This window comes from Balaenoptera acutorostrata, chromosome 6, assembly GCF_949987535.1.
Source record: "Balaenoptera acutorostrata chromosome 6, mBalAcu1.1, whole genome shotgun sequence".
Lineage (NCBI taxonomy): Eukaryota > Metazoa > Chordata > Mammalia > Artiodactyla > Balaenopteridae > Balaenoptera > Balaenoptera acutorostrata.
In genome coordinates this window covers 18,381,837-18,401,589 of record NC_080069.1, presented here as the reverse complement: position 1 = coordinate 18,401,589, position 19,753 = coordinate 18,381,837, and the positions used below count along the sequence as shown (strand labels likewise).

At 49.8% G+C, this 19,753-nt stretch overlaps 1 protein-coding gene across 2 annotated transcripts in view; it reads right to left on the bottom strand.

Moving 5' to 3' along the window:
• The window catches only part of LZTS1 (leucine zipper tumor suppressor 1), a 50,402-nt gene that overhangs the window by 7,841 nt on the left and 22,808 nt on the right, over positions 1-19,753 (bottom strand). The window lies entirely within an intron of this gene.

Here is a 19,753-nt window from a genome sequence, read left to right as displayed (position 1 = left end):
AAATGCATGTTTCTCCTAACAGAAGCTCAGCCCTGCCTCTGTTATTGGGCTCCCCTCTCATTCTTCCTTTGTCCTCTACTTCAGCAAACATCCGCTGGGAGCTTACATCGGGATGGCCCCTGGTCTCAGCACGGGGATGCAGGGGGGACTAGAACAGGCACAGTCCCCGCACTCATGGGGCTTGTGTGTGGCATAGTGTGGACTGGCCACAAACAGATCAATGTGTCCGACCTCAAGCGATCTAGGTGCTACGGGGAAAATAAAGCAGAGTGAATGGGATGGCATTCTGGGAGGTGGTTATTTTATGCAGAGAGTACGAGGGAGGCCTCTCTGTTGAGTATCATTTGGAGAGACCTCAAGAAAACGAGGGAGCAAGGCACATGGAGATCTGGGGGGAGAAGGAAGAAGCTCAGGGGCACCCCAAGGGCAAAGCCCCGAGTTCCTGTGTGGAGTATGCTGAGCATTTGTGAGACCAGCAAGGAGACCAGTCTGGCTGGAGGGTAGTTATTAGCAAGGGGGGCACAGGGGATGTAGACATCAGAGAGCTAGCAGGTGCAAGGCAACAGAGAACCTGGCTGGCCATTAGGGCTTTGGCTTTTAGCCTGATGAGATGAGGAGCCCCCAGATGGCTTTAAGCAGCTGACAACCTGATCTGACTTAGGCTGTGGAGGGTCACCCTGGCTGCTGAGTGGAGAAGAGGCCATGGAAGGGCCTGGGTGGAAAGTGGTGGGCCAGTTAGGGCAGATGAGGGACTCACATGGCTGGACCAAGGGCGGTAGTTATGGATTCAACTTTAGATGTAATCTTAAGGTTGAGCTGATAGGATTAGTTAAAAGATTGGCTGCAGGGAGTGAAAGAGTGGAGTCTAGGATGACTCCAATAATTTTGTCTAAGCAACTAGAAAAAGTAAAAGTTGCCATTTATTGAGATGCAAAAGACCACAAAAGGAGCCAGTCTGGGATGAAGTCAGGGTGGAAAATAGGAGTTTGGTTTAAGACATTAAGTTTGCAAAGCCTATTAGACATCCAAGGAGTGATGTGGAGTAGGGAGTAGGATGGCTGTGGAGCGGGGGAAGCTGCAGATTTCCATGTACAAGGTGTTTGTGCAGAGAAGCCAGGTTTGAGACTAGATGAAAAAGCAAAGGCAGGAAGACAAGAGAAATGTGAGGACTGGTTCACGAAGGCCAGGAAGGTGAGGGGGAATGAGGAAGAGACACTGAGAAGGCTGTGACAGAGATGCAGGAGACCCACGAAAGGCAAGGATGAGGATGGTGTCAAGTGCTGCTGAAGTAAGATGGTGACTGAGAATTGGTCAGTGGATTTGGCCATGTGGAGGCACAGTGACCTTGACAAGAGCAGTCTTGGTGGAGTGGCGGGAAGAAAGGCCTAGACTGGAGAGCGTCAGGAGAAAAAGAGGGGAGAAATAATTGTATCCTTGGACACTGAGAAGTACGTGATAGACTTGGCTTGCATTCCCGGTTACGCTCCCTGCCAGCTATGACTCAGGAGGTAAACACTTGCACATCTTTAACCTTCAGTTTCACAGACACTTAAAAAAATTCTTTTAAAGTAATAGGACTGCATCTTATAATCAATGCTGAAAACAGTAACAACGACCTTGCCAGTCACCAGACGGAGGAATGCACTGGAAGGCAATGTGGGCACTCTCGCAGACACAGGCAAATCGCTGAGCGCAGGTCACATGATTTTCAGAGCTCGGAAAGGATGTGTGGTTGTCACACATTGGGAAGGGGTATTTCTCAGTCAGTCAAAAGACAGATGATCCAATTAAATGGGGGGACTACCAGTTTAATAAAATAGGAAATGCAGAAGGAACCCTGCATTCTTTATTATGCTCTAAATTACCCTGACAATCCGAAAGGGGCGAGAGACAGCCCAGGTGGGCGATGAGGGTGTATGGGCACAGTTGAGGGAGCCAGAAGACTCTTCAGGCGCTGAAGGTGAAGGCTCAGATTCAAACGTGCATTGTCATCTTGAAGAATAAAGTGGTTATGTTATGAACAAATACATTCTATATTCCAGTCCTAAAAGTACAACACAACAAAACAGCATTGTGTAAGCGTAAAGTATTTTTTCCTATGAAAAGCTTTTATTAAACTGATGGCCTCTTAGAATCAGGGAACCATGGTGATGCCTCATGGGGTCATTATGAGCAGTTTATTGGATCCCATCAGAAGCTAATAGGTCTGGTACATTTATTGAAAGCCTAGAACATAGCTGGTGCTTCATAAATGGGAGGTATTTTCACTGGTATCTATGATTTATATTACTATCATTGTTCTCTCCAGCATTCGTCATCCCTGTGTTGTCTTTAATGGCCATATCTCATTTTCCAGAACTAGTTCTCTTCCTTCCAAATGCAACTTTCCTGCATCTCATTGCCTGACAGCACAACTTAGGAGTATGAAATTACTCTGCTGATTTAACAGCTGACAGTGACAAAATGTGTTTCTCATGCCCCAGGTCATCCATCCCTTGCTTAGCTGAGGCCTTCAGGTCCTATGAGGCAAATATTCTACTGCTGTCCATATGTAGGGAACCTATTTTTGGCCAAAGGACTCTCCTGCACTCTGCACATTCTACCAATTGGGCAACTGGTGACTTACTTTTTGCCCATCCAATTACACATTTGTGAGCATCTACATGGATAGTGTTGTAGAGATAAGGCCACTGGCTATGGCATCAGACAGATTTGGAGTTGAAAATTAACCTCTCTGAGGTTTCTTTGCTTACAAAATGGAAATAATCATTATTTCACAGGATTAGTATGAGGATGAAGCAAACTCACAGACGTCAAGTGCAATGCTTGGCACATGGTAAGTGCTGTCCAGAGGTGCGTGTGATCAACACAAGGACATGACTAGCGTGCCATCTAGAAGCATGTAACAGTTGGAGCAGAACTATAACACTGGGAAGACGTAAAATGAATCTGTTTGCAGCTCATACAACTCAATAACAACAAAAACAACCCAGTTGAAAAATGCGCAGAAGACCTAAATAGACATTTCTCCAGAGAAGTCATACAGATGGCCAATAGGCACAAGGAAAGATGCTCATCATCGCCAATTATCAGAGAAATGCAAATCAAAACTACAATGAGGTACTGCCTCCCACCAGTCAGAATGGCCATGATTAAAAAGTCTACAAATAACAAATGCTGGAGAGGGTGTGGAGAAAAGGGAACCCTCTTGCACTGTTGGTGGGAATGTAAACTGGTGCAGCCACTATGGAGAACAGTATGGAGGTTTCTCAAAAATCTAAAAGTAGAGTTGCCATATGATCCAGCAATCCCACTCCTGGGCATATATCCAGATAAAACTATAATTTGAAAAGATACATGCACCCCTATGTTCATAGCAGCACTACTTACAATAGCCAAGATTGACAGATGAATGGATAAAGAAGTTGTGGTGTGTGTGTGTATAGTGTGTGTGTGTGTGTATACACACACACACAAATACACACACACAATGGAATACTACTCAGCCATAAAAAAGAATGAAATAATGCCACTTACAGCAACATGGATGGACCTAGAGATTATCATACTAAGTGAAGTAAGCCTGACAAAGAAAGACAAATACCATATAAATACCACTTATATGTGGAATCTAAATAAAATATGACACAAATGAACATATCTACGAAACAGACTCACAGACACAGAGAACAGACTTGTGGTTGCCAAGGTTGGGGGGGATGGGGGAGTGATGGATTGGAAGTTTGGGATTAGCAGATGCAAACTATTATATATATAGGATGGATAAACAACAAGGTCCTACTGTATAGCATAGGGAACTATATTCAATATCCTGTGATGAACCATAATGGAAAAAAAATGAAAAAGAATATGTATATGTATAACTGAATCACTTTGCTGTACAGTAGAAATTAACATAACATTGTAAGTCAACTCTACTTAAATAAAATTAAAAAAAATAAAACATATCTGTTTGCAGCTCTCCTGCTGCACCGCCATCTCCTCTCACTTGGGCCTTGAGACAGCCTCCAAATTTGTCTTTTCCCCATCTGCTCATCCTAAGCGCCTGGGGTGTCACAGTCCTCTCCCTGCTGAAAACCTTTCAAGGTTTCCTATTGTTCTTGGAGTGAAGCAGACCCTTCACAAGTCCCGCAGGCCCCGGCAGGCCCTGGTTTTGCCCACCACTCCAGCCTCCTCACTGCAATTACAGCCACGCTCATTTCTTTCTGCTGGTGGAACACACCAAACCTTTTTCCAGAGAGGAGCTTTCGTGCTTGCTGTTGTCTCTGCCGACAGTTCTCTTCCCTTAGCTCTTCCTCTTCGCACAGATTTCCCGTTCTCACCCTTTAGTTTTCAACTCAAATATCACCTCTGCCAGGTGGATGGAAAAATCCATCTCCCTCATTCCTCTCTGTTAAGCCAACCTGTTTATTTCCTTCGTAACACTTGCTTTAACCATAATAATCTTATTTTTACATGTGTTTATGGTGTGTATCTCCACCAGAATGTCAGCTCTACGAGAGCAGGGACTTTGTCTCTAGAGTCCTAGGACAAAAATGAGGAAAATGAGGGGAAAACTCAGAGAGGTTAGATGACTTGACCCTTGTCATTCAACTGGCCAGTGACCAAGGTGGGATTTGAACCCAGACCCAAATTCCATGATCTCCATGTGATAGCAGATTGCTAGGGACTGTAGGTGAGGCTCAGAGATATTAGGGGTTCTGTCCTGGAAACCAGGCCAGTTTCAATGGTTGGCAGAGAAAAAGCCTAGAGGAGAAATCAAGCTGTGGCCTCCAGCCATAGCTTCATTTCTCCTTTGGGCAGAGGACAAGGTCTTAGGTACAGGTGAGCTCCTTCGTTGACCTGAACGGCAGCCAGGATAATGTGCAAAGCACAAGTACTGTGCTGAGCCCTAGGGGACTGAGAGGAAGAAGACAACTTATGCTGGGGAGCAAAGGCGAGGAGTGGGTGAAGGATGCTGGCTGTGACCCTGAGTGCATTCCTGTCCCTTAGCCCCGGATCCCCTGCTCTCCACTGCCCAGGTCTTAACACACAGAGGCGCTTTGAAGTTTGAGATTATCCCCAGATACACTTGAAGCTAAACTAATGAACTTGAAGTGTCTAGACTTGTTTGGTTTTCAGCTTGGAGAGCACATCACAGAAAACCTGGCTGTGATCCATCCTAGTTCCCAAACCCTGGGTCTTCCCACCCTCCCCCACGGGACTTGCTGCCTCTGCCCTCAGACACAAGGGGAAGGGCACATTTTTATTCTTGGGAAAGAAATCCCCACTGGCCAGGAGGGCGTACCCGGGGTGGAAGTGAGCAATCACGCTGACCTTGGAGATTCAAGAAGGGGAAAGGAAGAGGCAAGAAGGACTGGAGAGGAAAAAGTAAAGAAGCCACAGCACCTCAAGCGGAGCACGTCCCAGTAACCTTCTGCCTGGCCTCTGACTGATGTTACAGAAAAAATCCAGCAAGAATTAGACTTTAGGTCTTAAGAGAAGAGAGGAAAGAGAACAACGGCCAAAAACAGCTGGTGGAGGGACTTCCCTGGCAGTCCAGTGGTTAAGACTCCGCACTTCTAATGCACGGGGTGCGGGTTCGATCCCTGGTCGGGGAACTAAGATCCCACATGCCTCACAGTGCGGCCAAAAAAAAACCCCACCATCACCAACAAAAAAAACCAGTTGGTGGAAAAGGACCCCCTAGGCTACACGCCTCAGAATCTGGCCCCAGGGAAGTCAGGAGACTTGCTCCCAGCACCAGTGCCAGCCTCCCCCTTCCCCACATGACCTATCCCACTGAGTGGGGCTCCTGAACCAGGCCAGGCAAGGACCACGGAAGCCTGGGAAGCCCTCGGCTGTGAGCTGCTGCTATTCCCACGGCAGCTGCCCCCTCCGTCCCCATCCATCCTGCACTCTCCTTCCCAAAGGGAACCAGGGCTCACACCAGGGTGACACATTCCTCTGATGTCTCTTTCTGGAATACGGAGATTAGAGGCATGGAGTTGAAAAGGGATCTGTCTGGACTCAGACAGGTGAGAAATACTACTACTCACCTTCCCATCACACGCCGGAGGGGAAGCAGCTATGGCCTTGCCCACATCAAACCCCAAACCCACACTTCCAGGCTGGGGAGAGCGGGGGTCCATAGCTGCCGTCCTGCCCACCCTCCCCGTCTGGAAAGGTCACCCACAAGATCAGGATGCTAGCCTCTATGGGACTTCCCTGGCAGTCCAGTGGTTAAGACCACGCTTTCAGTGCAGGGGGCATGGGTTCGATCCCTGGCCAGGGAACTGAGATCCCACATGCTGCATGGTGAGGCCAAAAAAAAAAAAAAAAGGATGCTAGCCTCTAGCCTTCATGCCTCCTGCTCCCTACCTTCTCTCCTTCCTTTACGCCCTCCCCACCACCACACAGGCCAGGCCGGGGGGCAGCTCTACGCTCTGCCTGGTACTCACCTCCCAGGGGCCTCCACCCAGGGCACCCACTGGGCCTGGGCGGTGGTGCTGCCAGTGGAGCAGTGGGAGGCCTCGCTCGCACCCTGAGGGAGCCTCCTCCGGCACCCAGGGCGAGGGGGGGCTGGTGCTGCCCACCCTAGAACACACAGCGAGGTGTGTCCCCTAAAAGTGCCGAGTAATGTCACCTGCAGGCTGAGCAGACCTGATGAGGCTTCAGTGCCGGGGTTCATTTGGTCATTTATTCAACCAATATCTCTTCAGCATCTGACAAGTGCCAAGTACCCTGCAAAGTGCAGGTGGAGGGGCAAGGAAGGAAGGAGAGGAGTTAAGTGCATAGAAAAAAAAAAAAGAAAAGCCAGACATTTTAAACATGCTTAAGTGTCTCTCACTACCTATCACACACCGTTGCTTTGTGGGTTTGTTTTGTCTGTGTGTTGTACAGTAGTTAAATCTCTGTGCAGAAAAATAAATGTCCTGAATTCTTATATTGGTATTCTTTATTGGCTAATGACTATCATGCATGTAATTGATTTAGAAATGCAGAACATTCTATTAAATGTATATGCATGTTGTTAGGATTATACCAAGGTTTCTTTCATTAGAAGCAGATTGTTTTGGCATAACTGTAACTTATGAATGAATGTTAAATAAAATACACAGATTTATTTTCTTCATTATTAAAAAAAAAAACAAACCCAGAAATAAAAGGGCCAGGTGTGTGTGTGTGTGTGTGTCTGTGTGTCTGTGTGTCTGTGTGTGTGTGTCTGTGTGTGTCTGTGTGTGTGTGTGTCCACTACTTCAGCTGCGGTGTCCAGGCAAGGGCTCTGAGAAGGCGGCTTTCAAGAAGAGCCAGCTGATGAAGGTTTTCGGTGGAATGGTCCCCTGAGGGAGAACCACAGGTGCAGAGGGCCTGAGGTAGGAATGGGCTTGGGCTCGGGGGTTTAGAGCAGGGGGTCTCCAGTGGGGTGATCTGGCGATATCTGGAGACAAGGCATTTTTGACTGTCATGATCGGGGGGTGCCACTGGCATCTGGTAGCTGGAGCACAGGACAGCGCCCACGACAAAGAATTATCTGACCTGAACTGTCAACAGTGCCAAAGTTGAGAAACCTGGCTTTAGAGGAACAGAAAGAAAACATGAGTTTAGAGCCTCAGTTCTGCCACTCAGTGTGGCTTTGAGTAAGTGATTTAAGCTCTGTGCCTCTGTTTCCTCACTTGTAAAATGGAAGTAACCACACTTGCCCTGTCACAGGACTTTATTATGAACACAAAAAGAAGTGAGAACGTAGAATATACTGGAAAAAATCACCAACGCTGGTTATTGTATTATTTCTCATTGTTCTCCAGGACAATTCTCTGAGATATTCGATTATACAATAGGGTTTATTTGAGAAGAGAAGCACCCCGGGGCTGCACCCCCAGAACAGACCCTGGCCTGGCCACAGAGGTCTCAGCGTGAATGCTTGCCCCCGTGACACCCGTGAACTTGGGAGCAGGCACAGACGGGGCTGCAAGATGTAGTCCTCACCTCTGTTGGTGCAAAGCCTTAAGCCCTCTCTGGGCTCAGTTTCCAACCAGAGCATGAGGGGCTAGATTCATTTCAGCTCCTTTTTGAGACCTCCTAAGAATTTAATGAGAGTCATCGATCCCTTCCTCCCAAAAATGTACCCCCCGCTACCCTGCTCCAACTTTTCAGCTATAACTTCTTAGCATTCCTTGACCCCGAATACCCTTCGATGGACCCAGTTTAAAAAGAGATTAATACATCCTGCTCTGGGGGATCAAATGTGAGCTTTGGGGTTCCGGGGAGGAACGAATAACTTGGCCTTAGGTTACTGACTTAACTAATGACTCCCTGCTTCCCTTCAGGGACCAGGGAGGCGGAAGCAAGGGGAGGAAGTGAACTAAAGAAATAGTGTCAGGTCAGTGCAGCCCTACCTCCCACGCTCAGACCCCAGGGTCCTGCAGCCTATTTCCCAAGACTTGGACAGACCTCTGACCTACTTCAAAGGGAATCAGAAGGTAGAAGGCTGGTCGGAGGAGGCAGCTACCTACCCTGGGATGAACCAGGCTCCCTCCGGCAAGGTTTTCACCAAAGCTCACCCCAGTTCCTGACGGGCCACTATGAGAGATTTCTTCTATTTAATCCTAATTTTAATCGATTTTTTAAATACCGAAATCCTGTAAATATCACCTAAGTGACTCGTGCAGAACTGACAACTGTTAAAATGTTGCCATATTTGTTTCGGAAATAAAACATCTCCAAGTGGAAATCCCCCTTCCCTACTCCTTTTTCCTGCCCCACCTCTCCCTCCCCAAGGGGAATCCCGATCGTGAATTTCGTGGGTATATTTGTTTATCATTAAATGTATTTGTAACATATAAGGATACTCTACGTATTGCTTTGGTTTTTACTTTACAGAAATGGTGTCCCGTTTTGTGTATCACTCTGCGACCTTGACTGCTTTATTCAACACTTTATATTCGGGGTCCATTCGTGTCCCTTCTTTGCCTGCAGGGGCAGTGATCTGATGCTCACATTTCTTTCGCCAGTCCCTACTCAGATGTTCCCATTTCATTGCAAGAACCCTCTGGTAGATGATTACTTCTCCACATACGTGGGAGTTGAGTTTTTCTAAGATTTATTTTGAGTCTTGGAAGATGTCTAGTTTTTAGAGCACTCCACACCACCACCACCACCCCGCCCCGCCCCCCCCCCCCCCCCCCCCCCGTCTTAAGCTGAAACCCCTGAGGAGAGAAGGCATCTTAGTCCCTTATAGACCAACACATCAGAGGGCACAAAGAGTGGGAGGAGAGGCCCCAAATCACTCTTCACCATGTTACCCGGGGGTGGGGGAGCTTTGGCCAAACAGAGAGGTCGTCCAGCTGCAGGTGACGGAGAACTTCCTTGCTCTGAGGCAGCCTGGACGCTGAGGACAGCATCTTCCATGGCCGAATCCCAAACTCTGGAGCCATGCAGGACCTCAGAGATGCTTTACCCCAATTCCTTCACTGCACAGAGGCGACACGGAGGTCCAGAGCAAGGAAGGGACTTGACCAGGTCACGTCGCAACTTCCGGACCCGAAACTAGTATCCTTTCCATTTTATCAACAGCACAGGAACAACTGGGTTCCATTTTCCAGATTGCAGGGCTGGGGGCAGTTCCTGGCTCTATGAGGGGCATGTGTGTGAGGACGGGATGTGGGGAGTGTGTGTAAGGCGGCCTGATACAAATGGGATTCCATCCTGTGGGCGGGCGGCACTGCTCCATTCAGAGATGCTCAGCCGTGGGTGTGGTGCCTGAGAAGACAGAAGAAGCTGCCGCAGGCTCTGCGTGGGCCCCAGCCATGGGTGGCGGAGCTGGCCGGCCTCCAGGAATGGCTGCTGGCTGCTGGGCTGGGGCTGGAGCTCTGACTGCATCACTAGTCCAGGACAACTTCTAATCTTGGCCATGGCAACCACACCTTTGCGTTCTCATGTTCAGTTCCATCTGTGGGACTTAGAGAACTTCACACTCACTATTATTCATCCACATGGTCCTCAGGGTAGACCACGTGCAAACATCAGGTGGCAAGAAGGAGAGGGGCAAGTCCTCTCACAAAGAACTTGAATGTGTGGACCTCAGCTTCCTTTTTTTTCTTTTTCTTTTATTTTGCCTGGGCCACGCATCATGCAGGATCTTAGTTCCCTGACCAGGGATCAAACCCGTGCCCCCTGCAGTGGAAGCTCGGGGTCTTAACCACTGGACCTCCAGGAAATTCCCTCAGCTTCCTTATTTTTTTTAAGTTTTTATTGGAGTACAGTTGATTTACAATATTGTGACCCTCAGCTTCCTAAAGGAAGAAAATGACCCTCTTCCAGACCTGCCTTTGTCTCCCTACTGAGGGAAGCCCCGCCTACCATGGGAAGCCCCTTCCTCTGGGCCCACAGTTGCCACTCAGCTCACGTGGCACTCAGCCAGCACAGTCTACAGACAGCTGTTGCATTACTGAGTTTTTCAGAAGCGAAGGGTTATCTCTCCAATGATCTTTAAACCTCCTTGAAGGCCAGGATGGGGCCAAAGCTTCCTAGTATCCGACATCGTATTGAGCATAGTGCTAAGAACACAATCAGTGCTCAGTAGATGTTTTTAATCAAATCAGCTCACAGGGAGCTCAGGCATTACTGGCCAAGCTCGTGGAAAGGAGGACATGTGACTTCAACTGGGGTCCCACACATGTGGATTGGAAGCCAAGTCTACAAAACTAGACTCCAAATCTGGTTTCAACCCAAACTTTCATCTCTTGGACTTCACTTGAGTCAACTGGTCACCTTGGGAAGAAGGAAATTTACCCTCTCCTTGACCTCCTAGTCCTTTTCAAAGTTTTGGGCCAAGACAAAGAAATATCGGGCAGAGTCTCTGTTTTCAGTGGGTTGGTTGAACGACAAGGCAGATACACTTAAAAAGAGCTTAAAAGGCAGCACCAGGATAACTAAAGATGCAAGATGAACTGGCAAGACCGTGCTGGATTAGAGCCAGCTCTCTGCCTCCAGCACGTGATAAGTTTTTAATTTTTTCTCTTGTATAGAAGTGAGGTAAAGATTCTCACTCTACTTTCTGCCTGTTATGGACTAAATGTTTGTGGCCCCCTAAAATTCACATGTTGAAGCCCCAACCCCCAATGTGATGGTGTTAGGAGGTAATTAGTTTTAGAAGAAACTGTGGGTGGGGTCCTCATGATGGGATTAGTGCCCATATAAGAAGAGACTGGAGAGCTCTTGTCTTCTCTCTCCCTCTCTCCCCGTGCCACTGCCCCCATCCTCCCCTCCTTGCTTCCTCCCTCTCCCTCTCCCCTCAGTGGGAAGACAAAGTAAAAAGACATCCATCTACAAGTCAGGAAGAGAGGTCTCACCAGAGACAGAATCTGAAAGTGCCTTGATGTTGGTCTTCCCAGCCTCCAGAACTGTGAGAAGTAAACGTCTATTGTTTAAGCCCCCCAGTCTGTGGTACTCTGTTATAAGCAGCAGAGCTGACTAGGACACTGGCCTCCCCCACTGCCCAGACACCTGGCAGAAGATGCTTATCTGGGCCGACAGGTCACCCTGTTTCTGGCATTGTCCTTTCCTTACATTTGTCCCTCCTGCTTCTCTGTCCACATGGTGCTGATAGCCCCAGAGTGTGGAGATCTGCCATTCTTTGTGGGGAGCTCTATAATGGATGGACACTTGGTGGGAAGTCAGGGACTCAGAGCTCTAATCCTGGTTCTGGGACACCAGCAGCCAGGTCACTTTCTGGCGTCATCTGCTGTGACTTGCCTGCCCCTTCAGGTAAACTCCCTGGGGGCAGGGCCTGTGCCTGCACAGTTGTGGGTCCACAGGAGGGAACCGTCATGTACGATGCATGTATGATGCATTCATCAGGTCCCATCCATGGAGTGAGCTCTACCTGCATTATTGCATTAGGCCCTCGACAGAGAATCACAGATTGATGGATCTGTTTTGTCAGCTGGCGGAAGAGATAACCTTTCAGCATCTCAATTTCCTTCTGCGTTAGATAAGCACAGCTGATACCCACCTCACAGAGCAACTGTCAGGATTAAATGAAATCGTGTTTATGAAAATGCTTGACCACAATAAGAAGAACAGTACACGATGGATGAATTTAAACCAAAGTGCTTGTGAAATTATAAAGCAGTATGGAAAGGTGCTAGAACTAGATCCTCCTATATCATGAAGTTAAAAGAGCAGGTCTTTAGGGAAGGACTACACACCCCCACCCCCACTATCTCCCTGTGGTGGCAGGCTGGGACTTGGCAGCTGCCAGACGGGCCTCTCAGTCTCCAGGAGGGTAGCTGGGGCTTGCAGAGATGTGAGAGCAGTCCCGCGGCATCTGCCAGCTGGGCTTGGGGTAGGGGGGAGCTGGCTGCACTAGGCTGGTGGGCAGGCCCCCAGCCAGCTCCCAAGCAGAGGTCTCTCTGGGGCTAAATGGGGCGCGTGCCCAGGATTAATTGACTCCCCTTTCAAGATGCCTCTTCCCCCTGCCCCTCTGCCCCTCCCCTCAGCATGTTGCCTGATTCAGCTTTCCTTATCTGGAATTCCAGGGCTTGTACTCCTGTCCTTGACCTCTCCTCCCATTTGCTGTTCTAAAGGAGGGTCGGGGCAGGGGTGAGCCGGGGAACTGGTTAATCATCTCAGCCTAGTCTGCAAACCGCCCGGCGCTTGGTTTGCTAATGCCTGGAGGGCTCCACTTGCAAAGCTCAGTACATTTTCTTTTTTTGAGTGAATGGATGAATGAAAGAGAGGCGAGGATGGAGGAGGGAGAGGGTGGGCAGCGTGGGCAGCGTGAGGAGAGGCTGAGGGTGTGGAGGGGGATCAGGGGCCCACGCGGCTCTCAATTAAGTGCACTTGGGTTCCGTGGAAAGGCAGAGAGTGAAAGGGAAATCGCTGGCAGGCTGAGTCATTCCACTGGGGTGAACAATCGGAAGCAATTCTGCTTCCCACTGCTGGGAAGGAATCAAAAGCCATTCTGCCCCGCAGCCTTTTGTGTGCAGGCCGTGGTGCTCAGCTGCTGGCAGAGCCTTCCTCCGTCCCGGTGGGCAGCTTGTGTGCTAGCAGCGCTGACTGACAGTTCTCCCCAGGAACGCTGTTACCCACCGATCCCAACCTGCCCTTCTCCCTTCCAAAAATAAAGCCACCGTTACATGCAGAGCTCATGCAAATTGAACCCCACAGCTGCGAGTGCAGCGGCTGCTGCCACATGAGGGAACAGAGGGCGAGCCTCATGCACATTCATGACTTGGGTACCACCAGGCACCAGGGCCCCGTGAGCTGCGCAGCGCCGGTGAGGGGAGCCGCTTCTCCTCCTAGCGAAGGGGGCAGCATCTAAAGAACCAGATCTTAAATGGGGGAGTGGGTGAGACATCCAGGAGGGCTGGGAATCTGGCTGGACTCCTTCCCATCTCCCCCGGTCAGAGATAAGGAACCCAGGACCAGTTAGGACTTCGGAGGCCAGAATGCAGGGGACAGATGGACCCCCCCTCTCTGCCAAACCCCTTGCCACCCTAGAGTGCAGACTGAGTGGGTACCTTTTGGAAGGGTAATTTGAAGATACTAGGTCTGCATCAGAACCAACAGGGTCTCGGACAGGGATTCAAACTTAGGTTTGACCTATTTACCATCTTGGTGGCTCCCTAAAGGATTCTGAGTTCAGGTTCAGGTTCAGTAGGGACGAATCTGTATTAAATTAGCCATGTGGGCCCTGGGCTTAGGAAAGGGCAGTGGCGACACACTGTTAGCTACGTGACATCCCTGGTCCAGGTACCAAAGTTGGTACCTGGTTAGCCTTTGGCAAATCATATGACCCAGCATCTTTTTTTAAATTTTATTTATTTATTTATTTTTGGCTGTGTTGGGTCTTCGCTTCTGTGCGAGGGCTTTCTCCAGTTGCGGCAAGTGGGGGCCACTCTTCATCGCGGTGCGCGGGCCTCTCACTATCGCGGCCTCTCTTGTTGCGGAGCACAGGCTCCAGACGCGCAGGCTCAGTAATCGTGGCTCACGGGCCTAGTTGCTCCGCGGCATGTGGGATCTTCCCAGACCAGGGCTCGAACCTGTGTCCCCTGCATTGGCAGGCAGATTCTTCACCACTGCACCACCAGGGGAGCCCTGACCCAGCATCTTAAATTCAGTGGGAGATGTCTCAAGTTCCCTCAGGATCTCTGAGGCTGCGGAATGCCTTTGGGGCTCCACCTCTACAGAATTCTGACCCTTCCTTCCCCTGACCCAGCTCCACACTGTGGTCCTCTTCACTCTCCAGGCCAGGTTCCTTGGTCCGAGGAAAATCCAGCAGGGGAGCGACCTCACGTTCCATATCATCAAGGAGCCAGGGAGAGGGAAATGCAGGGAGCCTCTCACTAATGCAGCGCCACTTGAGCACAAAAAGGGCTCTAGACCCCTTCCATGGCATCACAGAGACACCCATCTAATTACTCCACCTGCGTATGAGGCCTATCCTAAGGGGGCGGGAGCCCCCGGGCAATCTGTAAGATGGGAAACAAGTTGGTACCAGATCACAGGCGGAAAAACAGAATGCAGAAAAGCTTTTACAGCCCAGAGGTGCTGCTTCAATGCTCCATGATAAGAGGCTATGAGGCCCAAAGAGGTGGGGTGACTTGTCCAAGGCCACACAGCAAGGCAAGAGCAGAGATGGGGCTGGACGCCTGGTCTCCTGGCTTCCTAGCCAGCTTTCTTCCCACTTACAACTTTCTTTAACAAGAGAGAAGGAAGGGCTGGAGTGAAAATATCGTTCTATGCTGCGAGGTACTGCTTTAAAAATACTCAGATCAAAGGATCTAAACCAAAGATGAAATGAAGTCCCCCACCCCACATCCCAGCAACCTGTGGTGTGTTACCATCAGCCATAAACAGGGGCCGAGGGCAGGTGAGAAATGGTATCTTTCCATGAAAAATCAATGGCAAACTGGAGCTCATAAGTTTGGTTGGTGCAGGGGCATGTCAAGGGACAGAGGTAGCAAAACAGAGTAGAACGAAGCAGGTAGAGTAGAAAGCCCTCAACCACCTACAACACCCCTGGGAGAGCTCTGCTTCAGGAATAGAAGAGGGAGATCTTACAGCAGAAGACACTGAATCTTCTAGAAGGCAGGTAGGTGTGGGAGAAGGATGGAGGGTGGGTGGAGGAGGGGAGTGCTTGTCCTAAAGAAGCTCCCCTTCCCGCCTCACTTCTCCCCTCATCCCCACCACAGACTGGCTTTTATACCCACTGAGTGTATTCAGTATGTGTGAATGTATACATGGGGTGCAGCGGAAGGGGGTGGGGGGAGTACCTGGTAGGTTTCAGAACTCAGGAAGGGACTGGAATTGGGGAAGCCCTTGCTCTGGATGCTGGAAATGACCTAGAATAGCTTGAAGAGTTTAAACGGGTCCCTTAGGGAGTGTGGCCTTCGGTATTCGGAGTTGTCTGTGTGCACCTGAGTGTGTTTCGTGTGCTCAAAGGCATGGCCCGTCTGTTGAGATCTCTGTGCACGGCAGGGGAACAAGCCCCCCTCCCCGACCCCGGCCGCCATCATTCCTGATGAGTCTCGACATGTCCCGAGTTAATCCTCTCTTGATGCATCTCATGTGTCTAGTTAGTTGGGGAATTCTGACTTCTGTGTCACCTCTGCCCTGATTTCTCAGCCTCCTGCTTCCTCCTCCAGGGCGTGTTCCTGGCGGTGAACCGGAAGCCTCACGTCCAGCAAAGGAGCCTCTGGTGAGCGTCAAGCAGCCCCCCTACCTTCCTGAAGCCTGCGGCCCCCGCTGGCCCCGACAGTGAGATAATTAACCTCTCTTCAAAGCCCAGGGATCCCACAGGGCTGGCCCATGGCTGGCCCCTAAGTCCTCACTACTGTCCTCTCCACATCTGTGACACTTTACCTGTTAGGGGGACTACCTGACAGAGCCGCAGGTGTGTAAAGACGCTCTGCAGTGCCACGTGGAGACGCTGGGCCTCGGAGGTCCCTCCAGCTGCGCTCCTATCCCTCTTTGCCCTTCATGTTCCAGTGATGCTGAAGGGCTCCTGGTTCCCCAACTTGCCTCTCACTGTTTTCTATCACACTCCTCCCTCTGCCAGGATGACCTCCCTGACCTTGGCTGCTTCGTGGGGAAAGATGGACAAGTACCCTTCCTCCCCCGTTGCCTTCTTCAGTGTGTCTGAAGGAAGCAAGGCCAGCTCTACACCCTGCTAGCAAATCAAATCCAAGACCACAAATACCCACTCCCTGCACTCTGGGGGAGGAAGAGGGCTGGGCACACGGCAGCTGCTGCTGGAGATCTCAGAGCAGATGCTGAGATCTGGGCAGGAGGAGGGGACCTCCACCCGGGGGTTCTTAAAGAACCCTCTGCAACATCTCCTGTGCTGTCGTTTTGAGCTGGTATAGCACATTGGGTCACCCAATCTCCCAGTGCCTCTATGAACAGAAACCATATCTATTTCATTGGATTTCTACGAGGATTAAATGAGCAATATCTGTAGAACCCTACACTCAGCAGCCAGTACATTGTAAGCACTCAATAACTGTTAGCTGTCATTGTTCAGTATCTCAAACACTATTCATCTTTCAAGGCCCACCTCAAATGCCGCCTCCTTCCCAGATGAATTCAAGGCATGTCAATCTCCAGATTCTTCTGGACAATGGTTCTCAAAGTGTGGTCCCCAGACCGGTGGCAGCAGCTTCACCAGGGACCTTGTTAGAAATGCACATTCTCAGGCCCACCCCAACCCAGACTGCTGAGACCCAACAAACTGTGTTTTAATGGCCCTCCAGAGGATTCGGAGGCAGGCTAAAGTTTGAGAACAACTGTTCTGGTATTTTCTTTGTATTCTATCATCATACTGATTATAGCCTGGTTTGAATTACAATAAGCTCCTCGAGGGTAGGCATTATGTCTTATAGTCCAAGGAAGCTGGGGAAGTCCTTGTATTTTGAGCTCCATGAGCATTTTCATTAGATTTCATCTGAATAACTCCTAACCTTGCATCTCCTCCCCATCTTCCCCATCTGCTCAACCTTCCTACCCACCCGAGGCCCTGGGGAAAATATTACTCCACTCAGTAAAAGACTATCATCTCCCTCCCTTCCTCCCTTCCTCCCTCACTCCCTCTCTTCCATCTTCCCAGGTGGCCACTTGGGGCTCATAAAATTGACAGTGAGTAGAGAGTAGGGGTAGAGTGCACTTCTGGAGTGTCAGGAAACTCCAGATATTTCAGAGTTTGGACCAGGGGTATAAGACATTGTCCCTGTCCCAGGACTGTTATGAAGACTTCTTGGGCTGAGATGTCCTCTCAAAATGCAAAACCAGGGCACAGGATTCTGGATCTCATTCCCTAGCACACAGATTCCTTCCAGGATACCCTGAGTAGCCTGAGTATTGTAACCCATTGCACTGTAGCCAGGTGGAGAACAGCAGAGGGTACCAGGACTTCCTGATCACCACTGTATTGGCTATGGGGTTCCTTCCCGGGGCTCGTGGGCAGTGTCACTGAAAGACGGGGGTGACTACAGCCAAGGAGACATGTATGAAGCATCAACATGCCAGCCAGACTTGATTCTCTCTCTGTCCAGCTAAAGCCACTGATTGGCAAGCATAAGCTTTCCCAGGGACACAGAAGCTTTGAACACAGCACAGGCTGTAGGTAGGGTGACCATATAATTTGGACACTTTAAGAGTGAATAGGGGGCTTCCCTGGTGGCGCAGTGGTTGAGAATCTGCCTGCTAATGCAGGGGACACGGGTTCGAGCCCTGGTCTGGGAAGATCCCACATGCCACGGAGCAGCTGGGCCCGTGAGCCACAATTGCTGAGCCTGTGCGTCTGGAGCCTGTGCCCCGTGACGGGAGGGGCCGCGATAGAGAAAGGCCCGCGCACCGCGATGAAGAGCGGTCCCCACACCGCGATGAAGAGTGGCCCCCGCTTGCCGCAACTGGAGAAAGCCCTCGCACGAACCGAAGACCCAACACAGCCAAAAATAAATAAATAAATAAATAAATAAATAAATAAGAAAATCCTTTAAAAAAAAAAAAAAAAGAGTGAATAGGATCACTAGTATTAAATACACCAGGACAGCAGACATAAACTGGGATGTGTGGTCACCTTACGTATCAGCCATATTTCTTCCCATGAGCACCAGGCCAGGGGTAAGGATGTCAAGGAGGGAGTTTGACATCTCTTGACCCGCTGTCCCCTCCCCTCAGTCACTTAGCATTTTGTTGACTACACAAGGGACAAGGAATGGGAAGCAGCTAGGAAGTAGTGAGTCCCAGCCAAATGGACCACTTACCAGCTGCTTTGTGTACAGTGGTCCGTAGGGAGCTGTGGAGCCATATACTTCAAGCACCTTTGCACTGGGTCCTGACCTCATCTGTCCTCACAACAACCCTGGGCAGGTATTGAAAGCAGAGTTTCAGGGGTCACAGCTAGAACAGCTGATTCTAGAACCCAGGACTTGCTGGTCATGGGCCAGAGCTCATCCGCTGCCTGTGACACAGCCTAGTCACAGGGCAAGGTGAAGGCAGGATTGATACACCTGGTGGGGCAGGCCCACCTGCATGTCACCTCCCAGTACATGTGTCAGCAGATGCTGCTGGGAGCACCCCTGTCTTTGTTCAACATTCCCAAGTATTTGGTGAGCATTTACTATGTGCTTATAATGATGATGATGGTGTGTCATCATCAGGGCCCTGTAGATAAAGCAGTGAGCAGAACAGAGTCTGCCCTTACCGACATGTAAAATCATGTCAGGAAGTAAACAAACCTAGCTTGTCTTCAAGGCCCTGTACAGTCTAACCTCAATCTCCCTTTTCTCTTCAGCTCCCATTACGGCACTTCCCAACTGATCCCAATACACAGGGTCATTGACACTCAGGGGTGCATCTGACATGAAGAGTGACCTTGCCAGCATCCCTGAAGCCCTCGGGATTTTCCTGTCTCCATGCCTTTGCTCATGGGGCTTCTTCCCATCTGAAGCACGGTGCCTTTCTCTCTCTCTCTCTCTCTCTGATCCAGCCCTCCCTGGTTTCTTCTGCTCAGCAGACTTTGTATTGTTGGGCAGTGCTTTTGTCAACCAGATAGTGAACTCCTTTGAGCCCAGATTCTGAGGGACACACCAAAGGATCAAGATCTCCTAGCAAGCCTGGCCTTTGACTACTGACTTTTGCACTTCTCAAGTCATATCTATTAAACCTTCTTCACTCTAAGCCCTGTACCCACCTCTGCATCTCACCCCCTGCAGGTGACTTCATTTCTACAATACAGAGATAAGTAGAAGCATTGGGAGGAAACTCCCTCAATTTCTTCAACTCCTAAACCTACCTGCAGTTGACATGATTCCTGCCTCTTTTTGCCTGTCACAGTGAACTGTCCTCGCATCAGGCTAAGCCTTCCAGCTGTGGTATGATTCTATCAACTCCAACCTTCCTAGAGGTCCGGCTCTAAGAATTATGTTCTTTTCCCTCTATTTCTTCAAGTTCTTGCTTTCTGTTATTCTCCCCCACGAGCACTTAAGCATGCACAAGTCTGCCAACTCCAAAGAAACATACCAGCTCTTGAACTCCATTTTCCCTCCAGGAACCATCGTCTTTCCTCCTGTGCACAGCCAAGCTTCTTGAGAGAGAAGGCTATCCTCACCTTTGCCCCTTGCTCCTTCCCACTTGGCCTCAGTCCACAAAAGCCTGGCTTCTGTCCCCACCAATCCACTAGAACTGCTCTCCAGGGATGTTGCTAATCCAACTGATACTTTTCAATAATTATCAAACTTGACTT